Source organism: Tenrec ecaudatus, chromosome 1 (assembly GCF_050624435.1).
Source record: "Tenrec ecaudatus isolate mTenEca1 chromosome 1, mTenEca1.hap1, whole genome shotgun sequence".
In the NCBI taxonomy this organism is placed as follows: Eukaryota; Metazoa; Chordata; class Mammalia; order Afrosoricida; family Tenrecidae; genus Tenrec; species Tenrec ecaudatus.
The window spans coordinates 202,826,363-202,833,396 of record NC_134530.1 but is presented as its reverse complement, the minus strand read 5'-3'; positions in this window follow the sequence as shown (position 1 = coordinate 202,833,396).

The following is a 7,034-nucleotide window of genomic DNA, read 5'->3' as shown; positions in this document are numbered from 1 at the left end:
ATTGGGCTACAGGACCGTGCTCAACCACAGCCAATCTGACCCTGCCCTAGAAGTATGTGTGTCAGAGAACACTAAACCTTTAGGTGGGGGAAATGAACTGACGTACCACATCCACATGCAAGCAAACCAAGAAGGAAAAAGAGAAAGGGACAGTCGGCCTAGACAACACCAACCCCGGAGGATGATGTCCCCTCGTGGAACTGCTAAGGCACAGAGAGGACTGTAGGGCCGCCAACAACTCAAGACTTGTTGTCCCCTAACTGAAGCATACTGTGACAGAGGACAATACTGGGAACACACGGCAGGGAGATAATGTGATCTGAATCCCCTGCAGCAGGGCAAACCAAGAAGGGTACATAACAGATCAGCTGTTGGAGCAAAGTCAAACCACAAAACCTCTGAAGAACCCCCAAAATAGACCAGGGTAGAAGAAGAAGTCCCAGAACTCCCCCCCCACACCCCAGGTCCAGGGGGTAGAGTGTCATAAAGGCCAGTGGACAAACTCGGAACTATGTATTTTGGGTTTTTTTTCCTTTCTTTCTTCTTTTCATTTATTCATTTTTTTGTTTTGTTATCGATTGGCCAGGACATTGTTGGTTTGCCTAAGTATATAAGACATGCCTGAGGAAGAAAGTAAGGGGGCCAACAGCCCTGTAGGGTCTTGGGGGGAGATGGTGGCAGGGGAAGGGTGTGGTAAGCAAACAATGGCATAGACAGGGGAACAACTAGGGAATTAAAGCCAACAACAAGGGTGCAGTCGAGATCCTGCGGGCATTGGAGCAACAGCAATCTAGCTGAGAGGAAGCACTAAGAGGCAGAAGAAAGGGGAACGTGATGGTGAGTTGGAGGAAGACAAAAGGAAACAGAGGAAAACTCAAAGGATGCAAAGCTATAGATAGAGGTATTAATGGAACTATGTACTTATATAAATGCATTAATCCATACAAATAGAGGCATTGACCTATGTACATATACTTATTAGGCTGAGGTTGCAGACAGATCTTGGGCCTCAGCTCATACCCTCCCTCAATACAAGAACACTTTTTTCTAACAAACTGGCATTTTGTGATGCTCACCCCATCCCCTCACCCCCTCCCCTAATACACAATTGCTAAAGACAAAATGGGTACATAAGCAAATGTGGTGAAGGCAGTGAATAATGCCTGGCTATGAAAAGATATAGCATCTGGGGTCTGAAAGGCTTGAAGTTCAACATGTCATCCAGCAGTGAAGCAAGAAGCCCCATGGAAGAAGCTCACCAGCCAGTGTGATCATGAGGTGTCATTGGTACCGGTAGCAGGGATCAGAAGATTCATAACAAACAACAAACAAACAAAAAAAAAAACGTAGTTGAGAATGAGGGAGATCAGAGCAAAGATCCCAAACCCATCTGTAGACAATGGAACATCCCCCCACAGAGGGGTCACAGGGAAGAGACGGATCAATCAGGGTGCAGTAGAGCACTGGTAGATCACCTGATATTCCTCTGGTTCTTGAGGCTCCCTCACCCCTCACTGTCCTGACCCCAGTGCTGCTTCTCACTCTGGACTGGACCACAACATGTACACAGCAATGGATGAGAGATACAGCTCACGACACGTGGAATCCAGGCAAAGGAATGGGAATAGTGATAACAAAAGGATTGGAGGAAGGAGGGGAGAGGAAGGGAGAAAGGGAGAACCAATCGCAATGATTGGCACATAGCCACACCCACTCCAGGGGGAAGAACAACAGAAGTCAGAGGGGAAGAGAGACAGAGGTCAGTTTGAGATATGAAAATAATAATAATTTATAAGCTATCTAGGGGCTGTGAGAATGGGGGAGGGAAGGAGGGAAGAAAAGAGTCACTGATACCAAGAGCTCAATAGAAAGTAAATAGCTAGAAAAGAATGATGGCAATATATGTACAAATATGTCTGATACAATTGATGTATGGATTGTTAATAAGAGTTGTAAGAGCCCCCAATAAAATATTTTAATTAAAATAATAATAAAATAAAATTTAAAAAAATAGTTATTGTCATGGAACCCATTCGGAGAAGCTCTACTCTGTCATACATAGAGTCACTACGAATTGTAATTGACTCTATGGTAGTGGATAGCTGCATCCCCAACACTGACAGTGAGAAAGATTTCATCATCGTTGTGGGATAATGTGAATAAATAGTGGGTATATTGTCCACTAAACTTAACAGAAGATGTGTGAACACATACGCTACAGTTGGTAAATATGCTGGCTAGTTAGAAAAGGGATGTCATGTCTCATTTTTGCTCATTTTTTCTCCACAGTCCATTCACCAACTTCTGTCCCTTTAGACCCTAAATATCTCTGCAATTCTTTCAATCCCCATCTATATTATTCTATTCCAGATGGTGTCCGTCCCTGCAACTTTCTATGGGATCCCCCCTTTACTTTCACTTTCTGCTCATTCATTACCCAAATCCTCTCCATCGAGTAGTCCCATTAATCTTTCTAAACTATGGGCATCTTTACACCTCGTTCCTCCTTAACCTTGTGAGCAGATTACAATCCACCCCAAAGGACAAAGGACAGCTTTCAAGCCGACTTTCCCTCTGCCTTGCAAAACCATCCATTGCTCACCCTGATGGAACTCTTCCATGTCCTCTCCTTTCCACTTGACACCACTTGGTCCTGCTCACGCTCCCAGAGGTGCTGTGCCCCATAATGTTTTCTGAAGTTAACCATATGTGATCTCAATTCCAGAGCTTGCCACATACAAATTTTCCTGACAGGAACAGGGCACACTTGTTCCCATAGCTCTCACCACTGTGTAGGACAATGGCTTTTTAAATCAAATTTCTCTGCCAGGGGCCTAGTCTGTTTTATTTTCCATCTTATTCCCATTACTACCAACACATCTGGAGTTGGAAGTTATGCTTGCTTGATTTTAAACAGGAGACATTTTGTGTATGTTTAGAAAATTAGATTTTAATTGTTTCCTCAATCAAGAACTGGATAAGAAATTCTGTATACAGATGATAATCAATTATAACTATGAATGTTCAACTTAATTTTTAGGGAAAAATAATCAAAACTGTCACGGAGTTTTGCTGTGACAGCGCCTATGATGGAGAAAGCTCAAATCTTCTTATTTAAATAACTAAAGGGACAATGAGCTGTCAAAAAGAGATGATTCAAAAATAACAATGGCATCAGTTTTAAAAGGAAGACTTTAAGCTATCTACTATCATTACATAACATTTATTTTTTTTGAAGTAAGTAAAAGACTGTGGTAGTTACCTAATCTGGAGTCCCTTTTGGACTGGAGAGGGTTATGAGTGAAGGGGTGGAGTTTAGTCTGTCAATCAGGTCATCATTTCAATGAGGCCTCTGTGTGGGCATGGCCTTCCCTGAGAATACTTGAAAATTCTGTATTTCCTCCATGGAGGCAGGAGACACTTCTCACTTTACTCACTTCCTTGGAGACTCTCTACTGACAAGGCTGACTCCATCTGACATATCTCTGAGGAGACTGGATCTACCCTGATGTAGCCCTGGGTGCCGGAGAAGCCACGAGGAGACCTCTGCCAGCACTGAGATGCTTAACTCACTGGATCCAAAGACTTTCTACCCATTGGCCTGTGATTGTCCTTCATTCAGCATCATTGCAGGTGTTTCATGAGCCTAAAGAGGACTTTATAGATTGGTATTAGACATATGGATTAATATAAGACTTATGGGCTTAGACTGGACGAATTGGACTGGATGTTTTCTTAATGTACTATTACCCTTTATATAAAACTCTCTCTTATACACATATACATTTCTATGGATTTCTTTCTCTAGTCTACCTGGACTAACACAAGAACCTATGGCTTTCTAGCTTTATAAGGCTATTAAAAGAATGGTGCATACATAGAAATATTGTGCAATATTGAAATAGTAGTAATCAAAGCAATGGGGCTTCTTTACAGTGTTTCTGGTTAAATGAATAACTACTTTGTTAGAACTTTGCATATTTCATTTAATTGTGGTCAAAATCTCATTTGTATTTCTATCCAATAGAAAATCTTAAATGTACCAAAATTCTGAAGTCATGCTTGCCATCTTCTTTCCTTGCTACCATGATTTAGTTACCAGACCATGCCACTTTGTCTCCAATGATTCTTAACTCTAGACATTTCTCTTTGCTCAAGTGGCTACAAAGAAACTTGGATGGAACAAAGAAGTAAGTGTCTGCTGCTAATTGAAATGTTGGCAGTTCTAACACAGCCAGTCGTGACACTGTAAACAAGGCAAAGCAAAAATCTGCCAATCCCTTCTTGTTAAGATTAGATCATAGAGTATCCCATACAGTAGGTCTACTCTAACACATAAGGTCACCGTGCGTAAAATCCACTGGAAAACACATAACAGCAAGAAACTGCTATAACCATATTTTTTGTTTGTACATTTATAATGGCCTCTGAAAAGCTCTTCTTCACATACTTTGATCATAACCTACAGTCAAAGGGAATCATTAATTAAGAAACACAAATATTTATCTTCTTAATTCCCTCTTGCCCAGTCTTGTAGCGAGGTGCCTTCTGTACAACAGAATGAAATATATTCTATTCTGTGTCATCCTTACAATCATTGCTTTTAGCCTTTTATTTCAGCCGTGGCACCAATCTATCTCACTGAGGGGCTTCCTGGTTTACATTGCCCTCTGTTTTGCCAAGTATGATGTCCTTCTCCAGGAACTGGTTGCTCTTGATATCACCACTAAAGTGCCTGACAAACGTTTCTCTTCTAAAGAATATGTCAGCTATACTTATTGCCGGAAACATCTGTTTATACTTTTGCAAGCCCATGTTATATTCACAACTATTGCCAACCATCACACCTCACATTCTTCGTCATTGTCGGTCTTCCACAAAGAGTGCCTTCAATCCTTCTTCAACTTCTGAAACATTTTAATAGGGATTCTGTCAACTTTGGGAGCCTTGATTTTCACCAATGCATTTGAAGCTTGAACCTCCTCTTTCAGCACTGTTGATTCTTGTTCATATTTTACTGCCTGAAATGGTGGACGGCCGACCAGTTCTTTCTGCTACAAATACTGATTAGTTAGAAAATGGCTCTTATTTCACATTTCTGCTCACTTCTTAACCCTCCACAATCCACCCACCAACTTCTCCCCCTTTACACATTTGGAAGACAGCTACATGTTCAACCGACTGTGCCCATTCCAAAGAAAGGTGACCCCACAGAATGGTCAAGCTATGGAATGATATCACTGATGTTGCGCACAAATAGCATTTTACTTAGATCATCCAAAAGCCATTGCAGCAGAACTTTGACAAGGAACTCCAAAAAGTTCAGACTGATTCAGAAGAAGCTGTGGAACAAGAGATATCACTGCTGATAGCAGATAGATCTTGGTTGAATGTGGAGAATACCAGAAAGATGGTTACTTGTGTTTCATTGACAATGCAAAGGCATCCAACAGTGTGGACCACAATAAACTGGGGATCACCTTGAGAAGAATGGGAATTCCAGAAAACTCCACTGTGCTCATTTTCAGAATATGTAAATGGATCAAAGTAGTTGCGTGAATGGAAAAAAGGGAATATTGCATGGTTTAACATCAGTGAAGGGGTTGATCAGTGTTATCCTCAAAATAATTGTTAAATAGTTATGCTAAGCAAATGAAATTGCTAAAAAAAAAAATGAAGGGAAGTTGAATTATATTAAGAAGAATGCAGCATCAAAATTGGAGGAATGTATATATTTCTAACCTGCAGTCTGCAGATGACACAACATTGCTTGCTGAAAGTGAGGAGGACTTGAAGCACTTGCTGATAAAGATCAAGATTGTTGCCATCAGTGTGGATTGCTACTCAATGTAAGGAAGACCAAAATCCTCACAACTGGACCAATAGTTCACATGACGATAAATGAAGAAACTGTTAAAATTGTCAAGGATTTTGCCTTGCTTGGATCTACAATCAGTGCTCATGGAAGCAACAACCAAGAGATCAAAAGACCTCTTGCATTAGGTCAATCTTCTGCACAAGACCTCTTTAGAGTATTGAAGAGCAAGATTTCTTTGAGGACTACGATGTGTCTGACCCAAGCCATGGTCTTACGCATTGAATCATGTGCATGTGAAAGTTGAACAATAGACTAGGGAAAACTTAGCAAACTAGATGCATCGGAAGGAAAATCAATTACTAAAAAGACAAATTGATCTGTACTGTAAGAAGTAAGGCCAGAATGCTTACTACAAGCAAGAATTTCTTACGTATTTTGGACATGTTGTCAGGAGAGACCAATCCCTGGAGAGGGACATCATATATGGTAAAGTGAAGGGACAAAGAAGAGTAAGGTTCTTGAAGAGATGGATTGACACAGTGGCTGCATCGATGGGCTCAGGCATAGGAACAATTGTGAGGATGGCACAGGGCCATGCAGCATTTCATTCTGTTTGTTCATGGGGTCACTATGGGTCAGAGCTGACTTGATGGTACCTAACAACATAAAGACAGCTTCCATGAGTAAATGAAATTATTGAAAACACCATTTTCAGGACACCTTTACACTCAGATTGATGTATTTGGTTTTCAATATTTTAAAGAGGTATTTGTTTTATGGCACTGATTCTCAATTTTCATAATACTGTGACCCTTTAACACAGTTTCTCATGTTGTTGTGATCTCCCAACCATAAAATTATTTTTGCTGCTACTTCATAACTGTACTTTAGCTACTGTTATGAATCGAATGACCCCGTGAAAGGGTCATTTGACCACCCCACTGTCCCCATCCCCTGAAAGGGATCATGACCCACAGTTGAGAACCGCTGTTTTAAGGAGATTTGTCCAATGCAATTCTGTCATTTGTTCCCTTGATTCCTCCTACAATGGGTGTTCATTACAGGTTCAAGTTACGCGAAATCCTCGAACCTTTCTTCTACTTCACTTACCTTGGTGTTTATTGATCTACTTGTGTTCTTTCAGTAAAAGTGTAATAAATACTGGAAGGTATAGTCTTGGTCATCAGTAAATGCCTCAAGGCCTCCGTATTTCCAT